At 50.6% G+C, this 25089-nt stretch overlaps 1 protein-coding gene across 2 annotated transcripts in view; it reads left to right on the plus strand.

Moving 5' to 3' along the window:
• Positions 1–25089, plus strand: part of LOC116985759 (ankyrin repeat and fibronectin type-III domain-containing protein 1-like) — a 156106-nt gene that overhangs the window by 50993 nt on the left and 80024 nt on the right. The window lies entirely within an intron of this gene.

Here is a 25089-nt window from a genome sequence, read left to right on the forward strand (position 1 = left end):
CTCACCACGCCGGGATTCTCTTTGTCTCCGTCTCTACGAACCCTCCTCCGGAGATGCCCAGACAGGGTGCCCACTACCCCAGCCAGGCCCAGAGCCACACACACCAGCCCTGGCGCCAGTCTCTGTGGCCCACACACTGCAGCGTGGATGTTGTTGGCTGCCTGGTGCAAATAGCTCGGTATTGTTAGTGTCAGCTCAAGAGCAGCCCAGACATGTTTTCAAGTGATTTCTTCATCCAGTTCCAAGGTTAATTTATCGAGTTTGAAGAGCCCTTTTGAGTTTTATTGTGAAGACTTTTCAGTGATTCAAGTAGAAAGACAAAAGCTTGAAAAGTATGTGGTGGCTGGCATTTCCTGAGCGGCTGCTGATAATACAGACATTCAGGCTCCGAGAGCTGTGTCTGCAGACACCTTACTGCAGCAAACTCACTCTCAGCTTTCCTGAGCACAGCCCGCCTCAAAAATGTGTCAGGCAGGCGATGAAACACGAGGAGCCTCAGGTGGAACCGGCCGCTGCCTGCTGGAGGCTGCGTGTAGGTGGAGCGGGCAATGCCATCTCACCCGGCACAGCACTCCAGTGTGACCCACCCGTAGCAGCGTATCAGTGAGATCTCTCCCCTACCAACACTCCAGTGAGACCTCACCCGTACCAACGCTCCAGTGAAATCTCACCCGTACCAGTGCTGCAGCTCTCACTGACGGAGTGAAGGATGGCCGCTCTCCCCTGCAGCTTGCTGCAGCCCAGTGATGGCCGCTCTCCCCCGCAGCTTGCTGCAGCCCAGTGATGGCCGCTCTCCCCCGCAGCTTGCTGCAGCGCAGGACATCATCACTGCAGCTCTCACTGGCAGAGTGAAGGATGGCCGCTCTCCTTCACAGTCCAGCGCAGCCCGGCTGCCACAGCTGCTCGCTGCTTGCCCAGCCCATTAGCTGTGAGTCGCAGAGCTGTACAGCATGGAAACAAGCTCCCAATGTCTGTGTCGGCCATGATGCCAAGACCACCCCTATCAGCCTGTACATAGAAACATAGAAACTAGGTGCAGGAGTAGGCCATTCAGCCCTTCGAGCCTGCACCGCTATTCAATATGATCATGGCTGATCATCCAACTCAGTATCCTGTACCTGCCTTCTCTCCATACCCCCTGATCCCTTTAGCCACAAGGGCCACATCTAACTCCGTCTTAAATATAGCCAATGAACTGGCCTCAACTACCTTCTGTGGCAGAGAATTCCACAGATTCACCACTCTCTGTGTGAAAAATGTTTTTTTCATCTCGGTCCTAAAAGATTTCCCCCATATCCTTAAACTGTGACCCCTTGTTCTGGACTTCCCCAACATCGGGAACAATCTTGCTGCATCTAGCCTGTCCAACCCCTTAAGAATTTTGTAAGTTATACATATCCCTGCATTCCCTTCATACATATCCCTGCATTCCTTTCATATCCATGTGCCCATCCAGGCTGTACAGCAAGGAAAACATGCCCTTTGGCCCATCTTGCCCATGCTGACCGTTAACATTCCAGGCTAGTCTCATTTGCCTGCATTTGGCCCATATCCCTCTGCACACGTCCTATCCATCTATCTTTCCAAATATCTTTGCAAAAGCCTTATAACCGCTTGTAACCGCTTATACAGCTTCCTCTTGCAGGTCATCCCAGATACAGACTACCCTTTGAGTGAAAAGGTTGCCCCTGAGGTCCCTCTTAAATCTCTCCCTTCTCACCTTAATGTCCTCTAATTTTAGAATCCTCTACCCTGGGATGAAGACAGTGAGCATTCATTTTATCCGTGACCCTTGTAATTTTTCACACCTCAATGAGGTCACCCTCAGCCTCCTGCACTCCAAAGGAAAAAGTCCCCCAGGCCGCTTGCTTCACTTGGCCGTGCGCCTGGATGGCGTGCCGTTGCATTTTGTCAACGTGTACGCCCCCAAGCCCGCCGTGTTGCAGACGCGCCTGTTCCGGGAGGTGTCTACGCTGCTGAGCTCCATCGACCCTGGTGACTGCGTGATCCTCGGGGGGGATTTCAACTGTACCCTCGAGGAAGGAGACCGTTCCGGTCTCCAGCGTGATCAGGAGTCGGTGAAGAAGTTGAAGGAGCTCGTGGGCTCCTTTGACTTGGTAGACACTTGGAGGAACCTCCACCCCGACTCTAGGGCCTTCTCCAGAAGGTCAGAGGGGGGTGGGTCTCGCATCGACCGCCTGTACATTTCTAGGGCGTACGTCTCCCGCGTCGCGGCGGCCTCCATGCTGCCGGTGCCGTGCTCGGACCACCACCTGGTGTGGGCGGAGTTTAACCCGCTGCGCACGAGGGGAGGGTCCGCGTACTGGCAGTTTAACAACCGGCTGCTGGAGGATCGCCGCTTCCGGGACTCGTTTGCGAGGTTCTGGAATACCTGGAAGAGGAAGCGGGGAGGATTTCACTCCCTGCGGCTATGGTGGGATGTGGGCAAGGCCCACATCCGGAGTTTCTGTCAGGAGTACACTAGAGGGTCGACCAAGAGACGCGATTCCAAGATCAGACAGCTCGGGAGCGAGCTGCTCGATTTGGATTCGCGTCTAAGTCAGACCGTCGGGGACACGATCCTCTGGAGGGAATACCAGGAGAAGAAGGACGCGCTGAAGGAGCTACAGTTGGAGCAATCTCGAGGCGCGTACGTGAGGTCGCGGATCCAATTGCTCCACGATTTGGACCGCGGTTCACCCTTCTTCTACTCGCTGGAGAAGTGGCGGGGAGTCCGTCAGCAGTTAGTGGAGCTGCTCGCTGATGATGACTCCTCCGTCACTGAACCAGAGGACATTAACGCAGCAGTTCGTTCCTTTTATGGGACCTTGTTCTCACCAGATAGCTCTGGCGGGGACGAGTGCAGTGATCTGTGGGAAGGTCTAGCCACGGTCGACCCGGAGGGCGCCGAGCGTCTGGATGCCCCCCTGACACTGGATGAACTGACCGCGGCCCTCCATCAGATCCGAAGGGGCAAATCCCCTGGCCTAGACGGACTGACAGCAGAGTTCCTCCGCACTTTCTGGGGGATCCTTGGGGAGGACTACACCATGGTAGTGAGGGAGAGCCTGGCGACCGGAGAGATGCCCCTGTCTTGGCGGAGGGCTGTCGTGGTCCTTCTGCCCAAGAAGGGCGATCTCCGCCGTCTAAAAAACTGGCGCCCAGTCTCCCTCCTCTGTACCGACTACAAGGTCTTTGCCAAGGCAATGGCAAACCGTCTGGGCCCAGTGCTGGCTCAAGTGATCCACCCTGACCAGTCTTACACGGTCCCAGGCCGGTCCATCCAGGACAATATCCATCTGGTCCGGGACCTGGTCTACCTGGCTCAGGAGACCGGTGTACCCACTGCCTTTCTCTCCCTCGACCAGGAGAAGGCTTTTGACAGGGTGGATCACGAGTATCTGTTGAGGACTCTGCGGGCGTTTGGGTTCGGACCGCACTTTGTGTCCCGGATCCGACTTTTATACGCCACCGCAGAGTGCTTCGTGAAAGTCAATGGATCCTTGACGGCCCCCATTCCCTTCCACAGAGGAGTACATCAGGGATGCCCCATGTCTGGCCAACTGTACGCCATCTGCGTGGAGCCATTCCTTAGTCTGCTTCGGAGGAAGTTGACGGGCATGGTTCTACGCGAGCCGGTCATGGAGGTGGTCCTCTCGGTCTACGCCGATGACGTGCTCCTCATGGTCACCGACCCCGTCGACCTGCAGAGGATGCATGAGTGCCAACGAGTCTTCTCGGCAGCCTCCTCTGCCAGGATAAACTGGGGGAAATGCTCTGGACTCTTGGTGGGTCCCTGGCAGGTGGACTCCCTCCCGGAGGAGATGAGGTCTTTCACGTGGAGTACCACACACCTCCTCTACCTGGGAGTCTACCTGAGTCCCGGTGCGGAGACCTGGCTGGCGAACTGGCAGGAGCTGGAGGTGAAAGTCGTCACCCGGCTGGGGCGCTGGGCGGGTCTCCTCAGAGTGCTTTCGTACCGGGGCAGGGTGTTGGTCATTAACCAACTCGTGGCCTCCATGCTCTGGTACAGATTGACCACATTGGTCCCATCAGCCACCTTTGCTGGGATCATCCAGAAGAAGTTGGTGGACTTCTTCTGGGGCAACGGAAAGCACTGGGTCTCTGCAGCGGTCCTGAGTCTCCCGATCGAGGAGGGCGGTCAGTCGCTGGTGTGCATTCGCACCAAGGTGGCGGCTCTCCACCTCAGGACCTTGCAGAGATACCTGTACTCAGGGCATCCTCCCAGGTGGCACGTGCTGGCAACGCACTTTTTCCAACGGAGCCGCTGCCTTCAAGGAGGTACGCGGATCCCGATGGTGGGGGTCAACCGTGCGGTCCTGATGGGGATGCCTGGCTTCTACAGGGACTTGTTGAGAGTATGGAACCTGGTTGCCATTGACCAGGCCCCACCTCCACCGGCGGAGGGTGACGGCCCGGACTTGAGAGCAGCCGGTCCCTGTCCCGCCCCATCGGGTGACCGGGGGGCTCAAACGTGTGGAGTACTGGTGGTTGAGCAAGCCCCCGCTCAGCCGGAAGTACTCATCGGACCAAGGCGCCGTAATCCATCCCGGGAGCCGGTCCCACACAATTTGAGCCGCCTTTCCTCGACACCCTTCGTCTCCCTCCGAGATACAGGGAGGCGTGTCCTGTACAGGCTCCTCCTCCACACCCTGCACTTCCTCGCCCTGGTCCACCGTCCGGACACCAAGTGGCGGTCGGTGTTCCCTTCCGGTCGCGAGGGGGGCACCCGGTGGGGGTCCCTCTACGCAGGGATTCTCCCCCTCTACATTGGGGACCTGGGGTGGAGGGTATTGCACCGAGGTGTTCCCTGCAACCTGTTTCTCTCGCGGTTCACAGACTCGCCAGCCGCCTGCCACTTTTGCGGGCTGGAAGAGTCTGTGTACCACGTGTACATGGAGTGCATGAGGCTGCAGCCACTGTTTCAATACCTAAAGGGGCTGCTCCTTGCCTTCTGGCTGCATTTTTCACCCACCATCCTCATCTTTGGACACCCTGTGCGTAGGGGAGAGGGTAGGGCTGAAGATGTGCTGGTTGGGTTGATCCTGGGCCTGGCCAAGCTGGCCATCCGCGAGTCACGGCGCCAGACGGTGGAGGGCTCTACCCGAGCCGGCTGCCTGCCCCTTTTCCGGGGATACGTCCGTGCCCGGGTGCGGATGGAAAGGGAATACGCCCTGTCTACGGGCACCCTGAGGGAGTTCCGGGACCGCTGGGCACCGAGGGGGGTTGAATGTATCCTTGACAAGGATTGCAATATAATTGTTTAGCTCGTCTTGTATTATGGTGGTGTTTTGTTTTATTGTATTGTCAATACTATTTTAATATGTGAATAAATATTTTTGATTTAAAAAAAAAAAAAAAAAAAAAAAAAAAAAAAAGGAAAAAGTCCCAGCCTATCCAACCTCCCCCTGTAACTCACGCCTGCCAGCCCAGGTAGAATCTCTTCTGCACCCTTCCTCACAGCGAGGCCCCCTGTAGAGGGCGACCAGAACTACACACAGAATCTGCTCGGCTGGGGAGTTGTACAGTGACCCTCGGAGTGAGTGTGGAGGAATCAGCTCTACTCACCAGCAAGGAAGGGTTCGTTACTGAGGATCCCACCTAGAGAGGTGTTTCTCTGACATGTGTCTTCTGCAAGGACCAGTGCTGAAACCTGTATTCCAAGAGTTCTCTCGCTGGTTACCCTGTTGCTCTTAATATACAGTACGTAGAATCTCTCAGCATTTTCCACAATCTTGTCCACAAGAGCTTTTTCATGTAGACACTGCAGATTCTGACTATCTCACGTCCGCTTTGCGCGCTCTCGGTTCCCCTCTCGTGCTCACTCGTACATTTCTTACATTCCTCGAAGGAATTATATGAAACGAGCTGTCAGAGGAGATAGTTGAGGCAGGTATAATAACAACATTTAAAAGACATTTGGAAAGGTACATGGACAGGAAAGGTTTATGGGTCAAACATGGGCAGGTGGGACTAGCGTAGATGGGACATTTTGGTCGGTGTAGACAAGTTGGGTTGAAGTTTCTGTGCATTTTTTACAGAGTTGTGGGTGCCTGGAACGCACTGCTGTGAGTCGTGGTGGAGGCAGGTACAATAGGGTGTTTAAGACACATTTAGATAACACATGGATATGTAGAGAATGGAGGGATATAGATCACGTACAGGCAGAGGAGGTTAGTTTAACCTGGCATCATGTTCAAGAGTCAAGTGTGTTTTATTGTCATATGTCCCAGATAGGACAATGAAATTCTTGCTTGCTGCAGCACAACAGAATATGTAAACATAGTACATAATGGAGAAAAAAGTTCAGTGTGATATAAACACATGCACGCATACTCAATAAATACACAAATAAGGTGCACTAATAATAATAATAGTCTGTTGTAGTTCAGAGCTTATTTCTTGTTGTGTTTAACAACCTGCTGGCTGTAGGGAAGAAGCTGTCTCTGAACCTGGACGTTACAGTTTTCAGGCTCATTTACCTTCTTCCCGATGGCAATGGTGAAATGAGTGTGTGGCCAGGATGGTGTGGGTCTCTGATGATGTTGGCTGCCTTCGGCATGAATGTTGTGGGCCGAAGGGCCTGCTCCGTGTTTTGTGTGTAAATGCATGTTGCTCCATGGTGAGCTTGTGTCTGCTCCCCGATCGTACGTGAGATGTCCCGGGCGGATCTGCCAGTCGGGAGACCCCCCTCCCCCACATTTGGTGGTCCAGAGTCCCTGCACACGGACACTCCTGTCAGAGAGCGGCAGTTCCCCACACCCCAACCCCACTCAACCTAACTCCCTCACTCTGCCGCTTGCTGGGGGATTAACTTCTGTCCATAATGTGAAATGAGAATTAAGTTGTCTAAGTCACAGTAACCTTTTGGCACTATTTATGCAGACTAATTGGAGAGATATGGTTGGATCAGTTGCAAGGACAGATGTCGGACTTGATTTATTATTTGACCAGTGTGCAGTCACATAGAGGGCCTGCATTGTAAACAGTGAGCAGGTTCGGACACCCCTGCAATCTCGGAGCTTCTCCAGAGAAACCTGTCACACAGTTAAACCGGGAATGCAGCTCTCCCCACGGCGGGCAAGTGCACCATAAAATGCCTTCTAGAGGCAAGAGATGGCAGGGTGCAGGAATCTGGAGCAAAGCAGAGTGCAGGAGGAACTCAACGGCTCAGGCACCATCTGTGAAGGGAAAGGACAGGTGACGTTTTTGATCACTTGAGGGTCACCTTGGAATAGCTAATGTAAACCTACTTTATAAGGGCAGCAAATGAAACCCCACTTTTTGAGAAAGGAGGGTGAGAGAAAATGGGGAATTATAGACCAGTTAGCCTTACATCGGTAGTGGGGAAGATGTTTGAGTCGATTATAAAAAATGGAATAACAGCGCATTTGGAAAGCAGTGACAGGATCGGTCAAAGTCAGCATGGATTTATGAAGGGGAAATCATGCTTGACTAATCTTCTGGAATGATTTGAAGATGTAACAAGTAGAATGGATAAGGGAGAGCCAGTGGATGTGGTGTATCTGGACTTTCAAAAAGCCTTTGACAAGGTCCCACACAAGAGATTAGTGTGCAAAATTAGAGCACATGGTATTGGGGGTAGAGTATTGACATGGATAGAGAACTGGTTGGCAGACAGGAAGCAAAGAGTAGGAATTAACGGGTCCTTTTCAGAATGGCAGGCAGTGACTGGTGGGGTACCGCAAGGCTCAATGCTGGGGCCCCGATTATTTACAATATATATTAATGATTTAGACAAAGGAATAAAATCTCCAAATTTGCGGATGACGCAAAACTGGGTGGCAGTGTGAGCTGCGAGGAGGATGCTATGAGGCTGCAGGGTGACTTGGATAGGTTGGGTAAGTGGTTGGGTAAGTGGGCAGATGTATGGCAGATGCAGTATAATGTAGATAAATGTGAGGTTATCCATTTTGGTGGCTAGAACAAGAAGGCAGATTATAATCTGAATGGTGTCAGATTAGGAAAAGGGGAGGTGCAACAAGACCTGGGTGTCCTTGTACATCAGTCACTGAAAGTAAGCATGCAAGTACAGCAGGCAGTGAAGAAAGCTAATGGCATGTTGACCTTCATAGCGAGAGGATTTGAGTATAGACGCAAAGAGGTCCTACTGCAGTTGTACAGGGCCCTAGTGAGACCACATCTGGAATATTGTGTGCAGTTTTGGTCTCCTAATTAGAGGAAGGACATTTTTGCTATTGAGGGAGTGCAATGTTGGTTAACCAGGTTAATTTCCAGGATGGCGGGACTGACATATGATGAAAGAATGGGTCAACTGGGTTTGTATTCACTGGAATTTAGAACGATGAGAGGGGATCTTATAGAAACATATAGAATTCTTAAGGGATTGGACAGGCTAGATGCAGGAAAAATGTTCCCGATGTTGGGCGAGTCCAGAACCAGGGGTCATAGTTTAAGAATAAGGGTTAGGCCATTTAGGACTGAGAAGAGGAAATGCGTTTTCACCCAGAGAGTTGTGAATCTGTGGAATTCTCTGCCACAGAAGGCAGTGGTGGCCAATTCATTGGATGTTTTCAAGAAAGTGGATTTAGCACTTTGCAGGATATGGGGAAAAAGCAGGAACGGGGTACTGATTCTGGATGATCAGTCATGACCATATTGAATGGCGGTGCTTGCTCAAAGGGCCAAATGGCCTACTCCTGCACCTATTTTATATGTTTCTAGGTCAGGACCCTTCATATCAGTCTGATGAATGGTATCAACTCGTTCCCTCCCCTACACCTGCACTATCCCTTCCATAAACACTGTACCTCTTGTAAATATCCCCTACCCCTCCCCCCCGTAAAAACACCCCTACCCCTACCCCTACACACCCCCTACCCACCGTAAACGCCCCCCTACCCCTCCCATGCAGATGCATTCTGATAACACAGTCACAGGGATTTGAAGAAATTCTGGCTCTATAATAGCCGTGCACAGCTGTCACTTTTAAAATAACAGCCAGGGACCTGCAAAAATAGAGGCAGTGACGATAAACCCACGGATATTGTCATAATTTACCGGCAATCAGAAAATAGTACTGACTTCTGGCATGGAAATTACATCTCTCCCAAATTTAGATTGTCCTTAAGGCCTGACCGGACCTCTGTGTCCAACAATAATCCCTGTGGCTTTAACTGTTGACCGCAGGGGCTCTCTTACCCCAGCGTTATTAAGTCCGGCTGGTGCCGAATATTCTAAGGTTGCAGAGGACCAGGACAACGTCTTCCTCTTGGTTATCAGGCTTCTGAGCGGTCTTTCCATTAGCCGTGGTACTGTCCGATTCCCCTCTACCCCTTTGGACTCTGTTTCTGGAACTGATGTATTACAATGCTGAGAACTATATTCTGCACTCTGCCCTTTGCTCTACCTATTGTACTTGAGTTTGTATATACGTTATAACTGATCTGTTTGGATAACATACAAAGCAAAGCTATTCGCAGACGTTGGTACACGTGACAGTAATCAACCTAAACGCTATGTCTGGAGCAGGATTGTGCAGAAAGATAGAGGGTTGTGGCATGGATTGTGCAGAATGAGAGAGGGTTAAAATGACACTGTTGGTGCAGCGGGTCCGCAGTCTTTCCAGATGAATGACGTCCTTCCTACAGCAGGGTGTAAACTGGGCGTAAATCCACCCGGTGTATAGGCGTGTGCAAGCAGGGTGAAGTTGTTGAGAGAGTGAGTTACGGGGAAATGCCGGGGTAATGGGATTGAGATAATGTGTGGCCCTGCGCGAGGCATGCTCAGCATTGGATCTGCCCACAACCCATCAACCCACACTGACCTGTGGAAGCACAACACCAGAGACCCGGGTTTGATCCTGACCTCGGATGCTGTCTGTGTGGAGTTTGCACGTTCTCCCTGTGACTCCGGTTTCCTCCCACATCCCAAAGACGTGCGGGTTTGTAGGTTAATTGGCCTCTGTAAATTACCTCTAGTGTGTAGGGAGTGGATGTAATAGTGGGGTCACATAGATCGATGGTTGGCGTGGACCCGGTGGGCCGAAGGACTTATTTCCATAAAAGGACACAAAGTGCTGGAGTAATGGCCCCGTCCCATGGTATGAGTTCATTCCAAGAGCTCTCCCGAGTTTGCCCCGATTCGAACTCGGAGATTTACGGTAATGGCCGCTCGTCGGTTTTCGGGGCTCTCGTGGACATTTTTCAACATGTTGAAAAATGTTCACGAGTCTTCCCGAGGTTAACTGCAGTTAGCGAGTCTTCCCGAGTACCTGCCGTTAGCGTTACGAGCCGCTAAGAGACGTCCCCGAGCTCCGACGTAGCCGCTACGTTCATTCTCCGTGCTTACCACGAGTTTGATTTTTTTTAAACTCGGGAGAGCTCGTGGAATGAACTCGTACCATGGGACAGGGCCATAACTCAGCGGGTCGGGCAGCATCTCTGGAGAACATGGATGGGTGATGTTTCAGATCGGGACCCTTCTTCAGACTGCACGGGCCTGTTTCCATGTTGTATCTCTAAACTAAACAAAACTAAACAAAACTAAGTGCCCTGTACTGCTGATGAATTCCAGCACGTTTCCAACAGGCAGTGAGTGTCAGAGGGACTAGTTTACAGTTGTTTGTTTTCTCTTGCCTTCGTGAGTAGTGTTACATTTGCTGCCTTCCAATCCACTGGGACCATTTCAGATTCAAGAGAATTCAGTCACGTTTCTGGCTTGGATTTCAACTTGTATTCAGTATTCAACATTGACTTGGTGCACAGTCCCCAGTTTCTGGTGAAAGGCGGGAGATCAGTAGTTACTGGGAGTCGAGTGTCACGGTGGGAAAGCAGCAGCCAGGGGCAGGAAGAGGCCATTGGGCCCCGTGAGTCTGCAGCATCATTTAATAAGTTAATGGCCAACCATCATCCCCATTGACCCCTGCAACCGTTCACCTTTTTTAATCAAAAACCTCTCTATCCCTGCAGTAAAGATTCATAGCACAGTGGGAGAGAACGTTTCGCCCATACAACTACCTGTACATACATACTGTAACACTCAGAGAGTGGTCCAAGCAGTATTTTGCAAAATTAACTCCCAACTTTTATATTGTACAGAAACACAAGGAACTGCAGATTTTGGAATCTTGAACAAAACAATGGAGGAATGACTCAGTGGGTCAGGCAGCATCTGTGGGGGGAATGGGCAGGCGATGTTTCACATTGAAGAAATGTCTGGACCGGGAACGTCGCCTGTCCATTTCCTCCACAGATGCATTTTGTGCTTTGCTTTGTGCCTTCTGCACCTTTATAGGACTTTGGCCAGGCCACGTTGGAGTATTGGGTGCAGTTCTGGTCACCTCATTACAGGGAGATTATGGAGAGGCTGCAGAGGAGGTTCATCTGTAACTGAAGAACTGTAACGCTGTAATACTACATTCTGCACGGATATTTTTTTCTTTGCACTACCTGTTGTACTTGTGTATGGTTTGATTGTACTCATGTATGGTAAGATTTGACTGGATAACACGCAGACAAAGCTTTTCACTGTAACTCAGAACAAGTGACAATAATAAACCTACACCAACCATACCAGGATGTTGCCTGGATTAGCTAAAGGTATATTAGTTAATAGGAGAGATTGGACAAATTGTTTTCCCTGGAGTATTGGAGGCTGTGTGGAGACCTGATAGAGGCACAGGTAGGGTTGACAGTCAGAACCTTTTCTTCAAAAATGCATATGTCAAGGACAAGAAAGCATAAAGGTGAGAGGGGGAAAGTTAAAGGGATGTGCGGGGCAAGTTTTTTTACACAGGTGGGTGCCTGGATCACACTGCCAGGGGTAGTGGTGGAGGCAGATACGATAGTGGCGTTTAAGAGACTTTTAGATAGGTGCATGGATATGCAGGGAATGGAGGGATATGGATCACATGCAGGCTGATAAGAGATGGTCTTGCCATCATGTTCGGCACTGACATTGTGGGCAGAAGGGCCTGTTCCCATGCTGTACTGTTCTATGTTATATGTTTTATGTTCTATCTCAAACAAATTTGTCAAACATTCCTTTCATAAATCCCATTGGTTCTGCTCACTCGGGTTATTTCCTGCTGTTTTCACCTTAATAATGGATTCCAGCATCTGCCCAGAGGCCAGTGTGGGCCAGTCCGATATTTCCTGGAGACACACGGGACCACAGCTGCCAATATCTGGAGCAAAATACAGACTGCTGGAGGAGCTCAACGGGTCTGGGTCCTGATGTTTGGTCTCGACCCAAAACATTGACCATCTCTTGACTTCCAAAGGTGCTGCCTGAACGACCCACTGAGTTCCTCCAGCAGTTTGATTTCTGCTCTGGTTTCATGCTCTCTTTCTCTCTCCTCTCCTCTTTCTTCCAGCTCTCTCTCTCTCCCCACCTCTCTCTCTCCTCTCTCTCTCTCTTTTTTCCCCCTAAGCAGAGTGCTGGTGTTATACTTGTGCTTTTCCAACGCCTGGAGGTTTGCCAGAAATCAGGGCCTTTTGTTGGTTAAACCATTGCATCCTCTGTGACCCCGACAGGAGGCACACTGAGCATGAGGGCTTGATTCAGGGCAGTGCCAGCATTGCAGGTAACGCACCAAATCGTGTGAGACATCGCGGGTGTAAATGAACGAGTCCTGTGTGACACCATGTGAGTAATGCACCGAGCGAAGGAAACACTGTGCCATCTCTGAGGCCAGCTTCACAGAATCAGACAGCACGGGAACAGGCCCTTCGGCCCAACTTTCCCATGCCAACCAAAATATCCCATCTATCCTGGTTCCACCTGCCCCGCGTTTGGCCCACATCCCTCTTAACCTTTCCTATCCATGTGCATCCCCAAACATCTTTTAAATGTTGTTATTGTCTCAACTACCACCTCTGGCAGCTTGTTCCACACACCTACCACCGTCAGTGTGGTAATGTTGCCCCTCAGGTTCCTATTTCCTTCTCACCATAAACCTATGTCCTCTGGTTCTTGATTCCCCACTCTGGGTAAAAGAATCCAGAGCCTACATTGGGAACTCTGGCAGCAGTAGATGTAGTTTGAGGAGGTGCACGTGATCCTCCGTCGCACCTGGAAGGACAGTTGGGGCCCCCGGATGGGGTCAAGGGAGAAAGTGTCACATCTTCTGCAGTTGCATGGGAACGTACCTAGGGAGGGGGTGGTTTATGCTGAGTGAACCACGGAGAGAGAGATCTCTGCGGAAGGCAGAAAGGGGTGGGGATGGGAAGATGTGACTGGTGGTGGAATCACGTTGCAAGCGGTGGAAATGTTGGAGGATGATGTGTTGGATGCAGAGGATGGTGTTTGCAAGGTGATGACCCGGGGAACTCTTCCTTATTACATTTGGGGTGAAGGGGGAGAGAGCTACGGGACACAGAAGAGATGCGGGTGAGGGATCCATCTATGGCAGCAGGGGGAAACCATATTCTCTAAAGAACAAGGACATCTCGGATCTCCTAGAATGGAAAGCCTCATCATGGGAGAAGATGCGGCGGAGACGGAGGAATTGAGGCTAGGCGATTGCGTCTTTGCAAGAGGCAGGGTGGGAGGAAGTGTAGTCCAGATAAATGTGTGAGTAGTGGACTCCAGTCTGTCACCTGTCATGGAGACAGAGAGACCAGGGAAGGGGAGGGAGATGTGAGGAGTTGCCCACGTGTTGCTAGCTAGCTTCCACAGTGTGTGTGTGTGGGGACTCCCAGTGTCATCCCATGCATCTGTGTGTGTGTTTTGGCGGAGCAGGCGGGTGGAGGCCGGGTTGGGCTGGGCTGCTCACTCCCTCCAGACCTGCTGCCACCCCCTACCTGTAGCTCCTCACACACGGCCGTCTGGTGACAGAGCCTTCCCTACACACGCGTGCGGTGATGGAGGTCATTGAGCAGAGCGTGAACTGTATGTCCATGTCCCGGGATCACCACGTGTCTGTTTCCCAGGGTCACCGTGTGTCCGTGTCCGGTGTTAGTGTTTCCGGTACACAAACAGACATGTTCATTCCACGACAGTCGACATTCCCGATACATGGACACAGACGGTGTTCCCGGTACACAAACAGACATGTTCGCAGTACATGTACACAGTCACGGACGGTGTTCCCGGGACTCGGCCCTGCAGCGACCCTGTGCGGGGCGAGGGGCTGTGAGTGAGGCTGTGAGTGAGGGGCCCTGTTACTCCAGCACACTCCCCCACTGTTTGCCTGCGATTGTCCTGCAGAATGAACATTCAGCTTTTGACTCTGGTGACTGAGGGGAACTGTAGTCACTTGACGTCGGCTCGGGCTGCTGCCGAGCCGGTCTCCCTGGAATAATGTTGCAGTGTAACAGTAACCCTGAGGAGTGCTTTGAGCAGAGAGCGGCGAGCTCTCACTGCACCCTGTCTCTCGCTGCGATCTGTGCCGATAATCACTGTGCTGACCTTCCATCCAGGGCGATGCGGGCACCAGGCTGGCTCCGGCAACACAGGCACTCAGTTTACAGCCCGCCCACACAGGGTGAGGGAAACAAAGGGTCGCTTCAAGCCCAGTGGCGGACTGTTGGGCTGTTGTCTGCCGTCTGGGGAAACAGTCGTTAGCACGCTGAGCTCACCAGAGACCTTGCAGGGACAGCTCGTTTTAAACAGGCACACCGGCTGCCGGCCCTGCCTCGCAAACAGGACGGGCAGCGACAGGGGGCCTGTGTTCCCCCTCACCGGGGCTGGGGCATGGGAGAGAGACCAAGGCTGGGAGATAGTACCGTGCTCAGGGCTGGGAGACAGTGCCTGGCCCAGGGCTGGGATACAGGGACAGGCCCAGGGCTGGGATACAGGGACAGGCCCAGGGCTGGGATACAGGGACAGGCAGCGACAGGGGGTCTGTGTTCCTCCTCACGGGGCAGTATGGGGGCCTGGGAGAGGGCCGGGGCTGGGAGAGAGGGCCGGGGATGTCAGCAACCTGACAGGTGGTCAATGGCAGGGGAGCGGGAGACCATGTTCAAGGGTATGTGTTGTGGGCATTCGAGGCTGGTGTCCCCCCCCCCCCCCCCCCCCCCATCCTCCAATTGGGGCAGGATGGTGGAGGGGTTCCCACACGGGCAGGGGGAAGGGATTCATCCCCACACATGGGCAGGATGGGGTGGATGGGGCACAGGCAGTAGGTGGGTACAGGTGAGGAGGGGTTGGTCGGTTGGCTGGCACTCTCCCTGCCAGGGTTCGCTTGTTCCTGAGGTGCCAGTTACAGGAGTGTCGGAAGCTGTGAGGAGACCCGATAGAAGTGTATACAATTGTGAGAGGTACGGTAGACGGTCAGAACCTTTTCCCCAGGCTGGAGATGTCAAAGACTACAGGGCATTGCTTTAAGGTGAGAAAGGAAACGTTTAAAGGAGAGACGGTTTTGGAATAGGGATTTTTTGGAATAGATAGGCACACTTTTTTAGCTAGGGTCGGGGAATCATATGTGGGTTTAAGGTGAGAGGGGAAAGATTCAATAGGAACAACATTTTCACCTAGAAGGTGGTGGGTATATGGAACCAGATATACCTGAACGCGGGCAGGTTGGACTAGCTTCTGTGCTGTATGACTATGACTTTTTGACTACACAGAGGGTGATGAGTGCGTGGAATATACTGCTTTGGTGGTGGTAGAGGCAGATATGATAGTGCCATTTAAGAGGCTTTTAGATAGCCGCATGGATATGCAGGGAATGGAAGGACAATAGACAATAGGTGCAGGAGTAGGCCATTCGGCCTTCTCTCCATATGCCTTGACTACGCTATCTTTAAGAGCTCAATCTAACGCTCTCTTGAAAGCATCCAGAGAATCGGCCTCCACTGCCTTCTGAGGCAGAGAATTCCACAGATTCACAACTCTCTGGGTGTAAAGGTTTTTCCTCATCTCCGTTCTAAATGGCCAACCCCTTATTCTTAAACTGTGGCCACTGGTTCTGCACTCCCCCAATATCGGGAACAAGGATATGGATTACATGCAGGCAGAGGAGATTAGTTTAACTTGGCATCATATTCAGCGTTGTGGAGTGAAGGGCCTGCTCCTGTGGTCTACTCTTCTGTGTTCTACAGTGCCCTCCATAATGTTTGGGACAAAGACCCATCATTTATTTATTTGCCCCTGTGCTCCACAATTTGAGATTTGTAATAGAAATAAAATCACGTCACATGTCAGTGAACATTGTCAGATTTTATTAAAGGGTATTTTTATACATTTTGGTTTCACCATGTAGAAATTACAGCTGTGTTTATACATAGTCCCCCCCATTTCAGGGCACCATGATGTTTGGGACACATGGCTTCACAGGCGTTTGTAATTGCTCAGGTGTGGTTAATGCTGGTATAAGAGAGCTCTCAGCACCTATTCTTTCCTCCAGTCATTCCATCACCTTTGGAACCTTTTATTGCTGTTTATCAACATGAGGACCAAAGTTGTGCCAATGAAAGTCAAAGAAGCCATTATGAGACTGAGAAACAAGAATAAAACTGTTAGAGACATCAGCCAAACCTCAGGCTTACCAAAATCAACTGTTTGGAACATCATTAAGAAGAAAGAGAGCACTGGTGAGCTTACTAATTGCAAAGGGATTGACAGGCCAAGCAAGACCTCCACAGCTGATGACAGAAGAATCCTATAATAAAGAAAAATCACCAAACACCTGTCTGACAGATCAGAAACACTCTTCAGGTGTGGATTTGTCAATGACCACTCTCCACAGAAGACTTAATGACCAGAAATACAGAGGCTACACTGCAAGATGCAAACCACTGGTTAGCTGCAGAAATAGGATGGCCAGGTTGCAACCACAGTTCTGGAAAAAGGTCTCGTGGACAGAAGATTAACATATCAGAGTGATGGCAAGAGCAAAGTATGGAGGAGAGAAGGAACTGCCCAAGATCCAAAGCATACCGCCTCATCTGTGAAACACGGTGGTGGGGGTGTTATGGCCTGGGCGTGTATGGCTGCTGAAGGTACTGGCTCACTTATCTTCATTGATGATACAACTGCTGATGTAGTAGCATAATGAATTCTGAAGTTTATAGACACATCCTATCTGCTCAAGTTCAAACAAATGCCTCAAAACTCATTGGCCGGCGGTTCATTCTACAGCAAGACATTGATCCCAGACATTCTGCTAAAGCAACAAAGAAGTTATTCAAAGCTAAAAAATGGTCAGTCAAAGGATATGCAACAAAATACTAGACATGACTACTTTCATTTACATGACATTGCTTTGTCCCAAACATTATGGTGCCCTGAAATGGGGACGACTATGTATAAACGCAGCTGTAATTTCTACATGGTAAAACCAAAATGTATAAAAATGGCCTTTATTAAAATCTGACAATGTGCACTTTAATCACATGTGATTTTTTTCTATTGCAAATCTCAAATTGTGGAGTACAGAGGCAAATAAATAAATGATGGGTCTTTGTCCCAAACATTATGGAGGGCACTGCATGTTCCATGTAAGTTTTATACAGATGCATTTGTATTTTGGATTCACATCCCTACATCTTATATCAAAGCCTCTCCAAATGTCCAGTTTAGACACTTGCTGATAAACCCATGGGTGAGTTGTGTGTCCTGAGATTTCCCCCCCACCCCCCACACTCTCCTCCCCCACTCCACTTTCTCCCCCACCCTCTCTCCCCTCCACCCTCTCCCACGCACCCTCTCTCCACCACCCGCAAGCTCAGTGCAGACTCCAGCCCTGGCCCTGTGCTGCTCCCCAGATGGTGCTGAGGCTGGGTAGAACCATCACCGCCCCACCCCAGTTACAGGAGGAGAAAATGCAGAGAGGAGCCGTATCACTGGTGTGCAGTTGGCAGCTATTGTGTACAGCCCGTACACCTTCCTGGTCATTAGACTATTGAATGGAGAAGCTGTGCTCGTCTCCCGGCGGCTCCTGAGCTGTGAGCCCCTGGCAGAGGGCACTCACTGGAGTGTTCACATCATCTCCGCAGTCAGGGTTAGCCACTGTGATCCCAGAGGGAAGCTCTTGGACTCAGTAACCCTCTGCTTCCACTTTGAAATGAATTCGAACCATCTGTCTGGAGAGCAAACCACAATTGGATAGATCATTAATTTTTACAAGCAAAGGTTAAAGCTTCTGCTTGAGAATGAGCAGTAGGAGCGGCAGTGGATCTCAGACCACCATGTCAGAGAAGGTAATTCAAGTTTTAATAGTTTGGAGATACTGGGATCTTACTCCACCTACCGTGCTTGATTTAGTTTTAAGGGAATTCCAGGAAAAGTGGAATGCTTTTGTTTTCTCCAGATATTCTCCCTGACCCGCTGAGTTACTCCAGCACTTTGTATCTATCTCTGGTATAAACCAGCATCTGCAGTTCTTCGTTTCTACGTGCCTGATATTATTCCTGTCCCTGTTTGCTCCCACTCTCTCTGTCAGTGTCCGTGCCTTCGGGGAACTCCGTCCCAACCTCTGTACGTGCTGCTCTATGGGAGCGAGGGTCAACGACAGCAGAGGCAGGAGGCTCGTGTCTAAAACCATCTCTGTGGAGAAGGTCATCAGGAGCTGCACTAGCTGTCAAGTGAGCCCAGGACTGACAACTGGAGGTACAAGAAACTGCAGATGCTGGTTTACAAAAAAAAGACACAAAATACTGGAGTAACTCAGCGGGTCAGGCAGCATCACTAGTGAAAATGGACAGGTGACATTTCGGGTCAAGACCCTTCTTCAGACCCTGAATGGTGATAAATGGAGTTTCATTCAGAATAGTGCGAAGTAAATTAGCTGTCCAGGGGAGAAAGTTGGGAAAGTAACAGCAGAGCTTTCAAGTCTGTTTATTGGAAGTTTGTTGCTCTGTGAACATCATGAGAGGTCGCAGAGTCAAGGGTATTTCATTGTTACATGTGACTGCAACAAGATAGTGACATTCTTACTTGCTGCAACTTAACAGACTAATCAATGTATAAAAATCAATAGTCCAGTAAATTAATAACCATAATACTTGGTAACCATAATAGTGAAAACTAGCATCTCCAGTTCCTTCCTACACATCTACAGTAAAGTCTGTAGTGAAATCAAAACAAAGTTCATGGAAGGTCACAGTTGCAGTGTTCACGCTGTTGTTTGCTGGGTGGAATTTGTTCTTGAACCTGGAGGTGACAGTTTTCAGACTCCTGTAGCTTCTTCCTGATGGTAGTGGTGAGATGAGAGCATGGCCAGGGTGGTGTGGGTCCTTGATGGCGTGTGGGTTGTAGATCCTTCTGATGTTGGGCAGCTCGGTACCCATGATGGAGCGGGCATTGTGTCATCTCCTTTGTTGCTGGGTGTTTGAGTTAGTGAAGCAGGCGGTGAGGCAGTTCCCCAGCTCCGCTGTGTCTCCGACTATGACCGCTGTGAGCGATTTGCTGCAGAGTATTGGAGAGGATGTGGGCTGTTGCTCCATCACCTTCCAGCGCACTGCCCCAGACAATGTGTAACACAGCGTGCCACAGCCCCTGGCAGGTGAAAGCAGCACTGTTTAACATTGCTCGCCTCCCTGGGTCAACGCGTGGAAACGTTCAGCGAGTTCCTGCTGCCTCTCCTGGGCTCATCCCTGCCATTCATGTTTCCCGTTCACGCCTGATGCTCTAATTGCTTTTGACGTGTCGGTGATGGATTTAAAAAATCCCCCTGCTTCATCTTAACTTTTCCATCCACTGCGCTTGAGTCAGTTTTCCATATTTCTGCCCCAGGGGCTGTAATGTGTATAAATTATCTGTGCTGAAGAATCCAAGCATCAGGTGGGTGCAGAGTTCCAGAACGTTCTAATGATGTTGGACAGATGACTCTCAGCTCCATCCAAGCTGCCAGAAAAGCAAGATGGCTTCTGGGCAAACATTCAGTGAAGATGCTTGGAATATTTTGATGGTTCCTCTGGCCAATTTCTCTGGCGGTGGAAGAGTTGTAAAGGTGCAGCCACATTGGCAGTAAAACCATCAGTGGGCGTTTCAGAGGGAGCGCAGTGTGAGTGTGGGAGACAGTTTAATTGTGGGACCCTTGCAGTAAAGTTCAGCTTTCGCTACTGCAACATCAGCACTGTCTGAGTATCGATCATCGAATCACAGCCGTGTGCAGAGAGAGATAGGTCCTTCAACCCATCTCATCCACGACAGCTGTGATTCCAACCTGTACTAATCCCATTTGCCCGCATTAAACTCCTCTGCCTCTCTCCGCTTGTCTCATCGATGTCACCGGATTGCAGCAGAACTCGCTGATTACACCAACCCTCTCGAACCCAAGAGCTGGATTCAATGTTGCCAGCAACAGTCAGCAGGCAGGCTGGGTAAACTCTGGAGAGGTACATCAGGAGGCAACCTAATGTTGTAGCCTGCTGTGGCTCTACACTGACACCACCTGTGTTCACAGAGTGAAACTAAAGCATCTGGAAATCACACCACCGGCAGATGTGGAAACACACTGAAGGTCAGGCAGCATCTGTGGGAGGAGAAACAGAGTCAACATTTTAAGTTACACACCCTTTGCCATTTCTGAAGTAATATACTCTTCTATTGCATAAAAATAATTTGGACGAGGGATTGAAGGTTTTGTGGCAAAGTTTGTGGATGATGCGTAAATAGATGGAAGGGCAGGTGGTGTAGAGAAAGCAGGGACTCTGCAGGACTTGGACAGGTTGGGAGAGTGGGCAGAGAAATGGCAGATAGAATATAGTGTAGCAAAGTGTGGAGTCATGCATTTTGGGAGTAGGAATAAAGTCGTAGACTATTTTCTAAATGGGGTGAGAATCCAGAAATCGGAGGTGCAAAGGGACTTGGGAGTGCTGGTGCAAGATTCCCAAAAAGTTACCCTGCAAGTTGAATCGGTAATAAAGAAAGCAAACTCAATGCTAGCATTTATTTCAAGAGGATTTATATACAAAAACAGGGATGTAATGTTGAGGTTCTATAAGGCCGCATTTGGAACATTGTGAGCAATTTTGGGCACCATATCTGCGGAAGGATGTGCTGGCTCTGGAGAGGGTCCAGAGGAGGTTTACAAGAGTGATTCCAGGAATGAGTAAGTTAACCTATGATGAGCGTTTGTCGGCACTGGGCCTGTACTCGCTGGAGTTTAGAAGAATGAGGAGGGACCTCATTGAAACATACAGAATAGTGAAATGCTTGGATAGAGCGAATGTGGAGAGGATGTTTCCACTTGTGAGGGAGTCTAGAACTAGAGGTCATAGCCTCAGAATTAAAGGACGTTCTTTGAGGAGAAATTTCTTTAGTCAGAGGGTGGTGAATCTGTGGAATTGTTTGTCATAGAAGGCCAAGTCAGTGGATATTTTTATGGTGCTGGCTCGTAGGGCCGAATGGCCTCCTCCTGCACCTATTTTCTATATTTTCTAAGGCAGAGATAGATAGATTCTTGATTAGTGCGGGTGTCAGAGGTTATGGGAAAAGGCAGGAGAATGAGGTTAGGAGGGAGAGATACATCAACCATGATTGAATGGCGGAGTAGACTTGACGGACCGAATGGCCTAATTCTAGACCTAATTCTAGAGATGTGATGTGGCCTGACCCGCTGAGTGTTTCCAGAATTCTTTGTTTTTATATTAAAACATGGCATCATGACAGGACGGTGGGATTTCATAGCACGGGGGAGAGAGACGGTGACACACGCACACACACACAGGCACACGCACACACCAATCAGCGGGGGAGATGGAGGAACAGAGAGATGGATGGAGAAGGAATGAAGGGAAGGTTGATGAAGGAATGGATGGAAGAGGGATGGACGGAGCCACACAGACTAGTCTGCACCTAAAATGTATTTTTCAAGACTCAGCTTTGCAAGGCTGTTGTCTGTGTTGTGCCTGAGTACTATCGTTGGTTTATAATTGTGCATGTGCACCAACATGCAATGAAAAGCTTTATTTACATCCTATCCGCTCAAATCATGCCATACATGAGTACAATCAAGTTGTACATAAGTAGAACTGGTAGTGCTAAGTAAAAATATCAGAATGCTGAATATATTGTTATAGCATTACCGTTACAGAGGAAGTGCAGATATTAAAAAAGTGCAAGGTCAGGAGTCGGGTAGGTTGGGAGATCGGGACCACACTTGGCTGGGGGGGGATAGAATAAGGAGCAGACTGTTGGGGTGAATGCTTCGACATGTAGGGCTGGGATGGGAAGGGCCATTTGCTCGGGAGTTGTGGGTCTTCTGACATTGTCCATGTCTAGCTGTTGAGGTGGTGGTCTTGGGAAATGGAGTCACTGGGAGGTCAGGGGTCAGGGATGGATGGATGCTGCATTGTGGTGAAACAGACTGAGGAGAGTGTTGGGGTGAAAGTGCTGCCTGATGAAGCAGAGGTCACTGTGAGGCCTGTCATGGGCGCATGTTTCACTGGCTGCCTGCCTGTGTCACATCGATAGGAGAGTGGCCAGAACTGAACAAGAGGCACAAGGACTGTAGGAGCAGGGCTAGCAGCAGGCCACCCGGCCCCTCAAACCCTCAAGGAGCACACACCCAAACTGCTGAGCCTCTCTTCATAGGGCAATCCTCCCTCCCCGGGAGTTAGTCTGGAAAACCCCCTCTGGTGCCCCCAGTATTCCTGCCTCCATCTTAGGTAAGATTGAGTGCACTTGGGGACAGGGTATCCATGGCCCCTTCCTGTAGGCCCAGTCAAGGTCTTTGTGAGGTCCAGAGAGGCCACAGTCAATTGTGGATTTTGGCTCTTGCTCTTCTGTGGAGCTGATTGACAGAAAGACTGGCAGTTCTGCTTACCGCTCACCTGCAGCCAGAACCGAGGTACCAGAGAGCACCTCAAACGTGTGTCTTCCAAGACCCTACTCTAGAAGCTCACAGAGTTGTTCTCTGAACTCCAGACCTGCTGAATAGTGGGCATTCCCCGTGCCATTTTTCTATCTTCCTTTTTTTATTCTTTTTTTGAATACAAATACTTTTATTCAGAAACAAAACAAACATACAAAAAAGTAACAGGATTAAAACTGCCTTTGTGGCAGTTTACTAAACACCAGTCGTCAATTTTATGGGAGCCACCTCTCGGTGAGGGCAAGCATTGATGAGGGAATTCACCCGCACTGTCAGCGTGTCAGCACAGCCCTTGGGTCGGACGCGGAAACAAACGTTTGAAGATCAAGCACTATGCTCCAGGACCAGCAGGCAGCGGACCCTTTCTGAGAGCCAAACCTCACGTGGACCTCAGTGCCCCGGAAAGATGCAGCCTGCACCATCTCCACGGACTCCAATACAATGTCAACAATACAGGTCCCTGCCGTGTCCCCACACTGAGGCCCCAGCCACACAATCTCTGCTCTTGGCATACCACCTCCTTCACTCCCCCAGCGCCAAGCATTCTGAAACTGCCCCTCTGTCCCATGAGGTAGGAGACTGCAGGCGCTGGAATCTCAGGCAAAACCCAGCAGGTCAGGCAGCACCTGTGGAGGGGACGGTCAGACAAGGTTTCAGATCGGGATCCTTCTTCAGTCTGAAGAAGAACATGGCCTATACGTTCCCTCCACAGGACTGCCTGGTCTGTTGTTCCTCCAGCCCCAAGCTCAGTCATGGAAGGAGATTCCCGGAGGGAAAGGTTCACGGCCATGTCCGGACCATCCGTGAAGAAAGGCCATGTTGGGGATCACTGACCCACGACTGGCCGCGGTGGAGAGCCTGCAGGGTCCACTCCAGCGGTGGTGGGCGTGGAACAGACTACCCACCCCCATGCCGCTGGGTACCCCCGGCCCACCCCCTGGTGCAGAGCTGAGGGTCCCACCCTGTACCTGGAGTCGGCTATCAGTTGCCCCAATGCCGGAGGCTCAGTCTGGCCTTCCCGAGTGGAATAGCAGCGCGGCAGAGGCTGAATGGCCTTCTCCTGCTTCGTTTTCTGAACTTGAGAGGACAGAGGGTTTGAAGCATTCCCGCTCCCCCACTCACACCAAGCAGAGATTGTACCTCCCCCCCTCCCACACTGCAGACGCTCGCAGTAACAGGACAGGCAGCGGCAGGGACTACAAAGAGTTAACTGTCCAGCTCTACTGGACGGCAGCCAAGAACTTGTGGGTGGAAAATTGCACAAGTATTTCTTTTTACAACACTGAAATCCCTCACCCAAAGAGAAATATGTACCACAAAAATTTTAAAGGGCACATTATAAAACTCTGATAAGCGGGAGCCTGCAGTGTGTACACACACGCACATTACCGGAGAAAGGCCGGGAGTGTGTCACTGGCGTGTTAGCGTGTGGTGGGTGAGGTTACACGCGGTGCGTTAGTAAGCACATGACCTTGTTGTGTTGACCTCGGCGTCACAGTACAGAATGAGTGTGTACCAACACAAGCAGGCAGACACAACCTTGCGCAGTCAGACCACCACTGTTGTGATCGCTGCCTCTGCTCCATGCACCATGCCGTTTACACGGGTGGGAACGGTTTAGAGGGATATGTCAAACTAGCTTAGCTGGGGTGTTAGCATGGATGTGTTGGGCCGAAGGGCCTGTACCCTTGTGGTCTGACTCTCTGCCCCAGAGGGCTGCCTTTGGTTTGTGCGTTTCTGGGGGAAATGAAGAACCAGAAGGTTTGTGAGCCAGTGAACCCTGCGACAGGTGGTGTGAAGGTGAAGATGGAGTGGGCTCCCCAATCTGCCCTCAGGTGAATGGAGGCTTAGATTTATTTTCTAAATGGAGAGAGAATCCAGAAATCCAAGGTGCAGAGGGACTTGGTGCTGGTGCAGGATTCCCAAAAAGTTAATCTGCAAGTCGAATCGGTAGTAAAGAATGCCAAAGCAATGCTAGCATTTATTTTGATAGGGCTTGTATACAAAAACAGGGATGTAACGCTGAGGCTCCATAAGGCGTTGGTAAGGCCGCATTTGGAACATTGTGAGCAATTTTGGGCACCGTATCTGAGGAAGGATGTGCTGGCTCTGGAGAGGGTCCAGAGGAGGTTTACGAGAATGATCACAGGTTCAGATATGATGAGCGTTTGATGGCACCGGGCCTGTACTCGCTGGAGTTCAGATGAATGAGAGGGGACCTCATTGAAACATACAGAATAGTGAAAGGCTTGGATAGAGTGAATATGGAGAGGATGCATCCACTAGTGGAAGAGTCTAGGACGAGAGGTCATAGCCTCAGA

The sequence above is a fragment of the Amblyraja radiata genome, chromosome 22, assembly GCF_010909765.2.
Source record: "Amblyraja radiata isolate CabotCenter1 chromosome 22, sAmbRad1.1.pri, whole genome shotgun sequence".
Classification (NCBI taxonomy): domain Eukaryota; kingdom Metazoa; phylum Chordata; class Chondrichthyes; order Rajiformes; family Rajidae; genus Amblyraja; species Amblyraja radiata.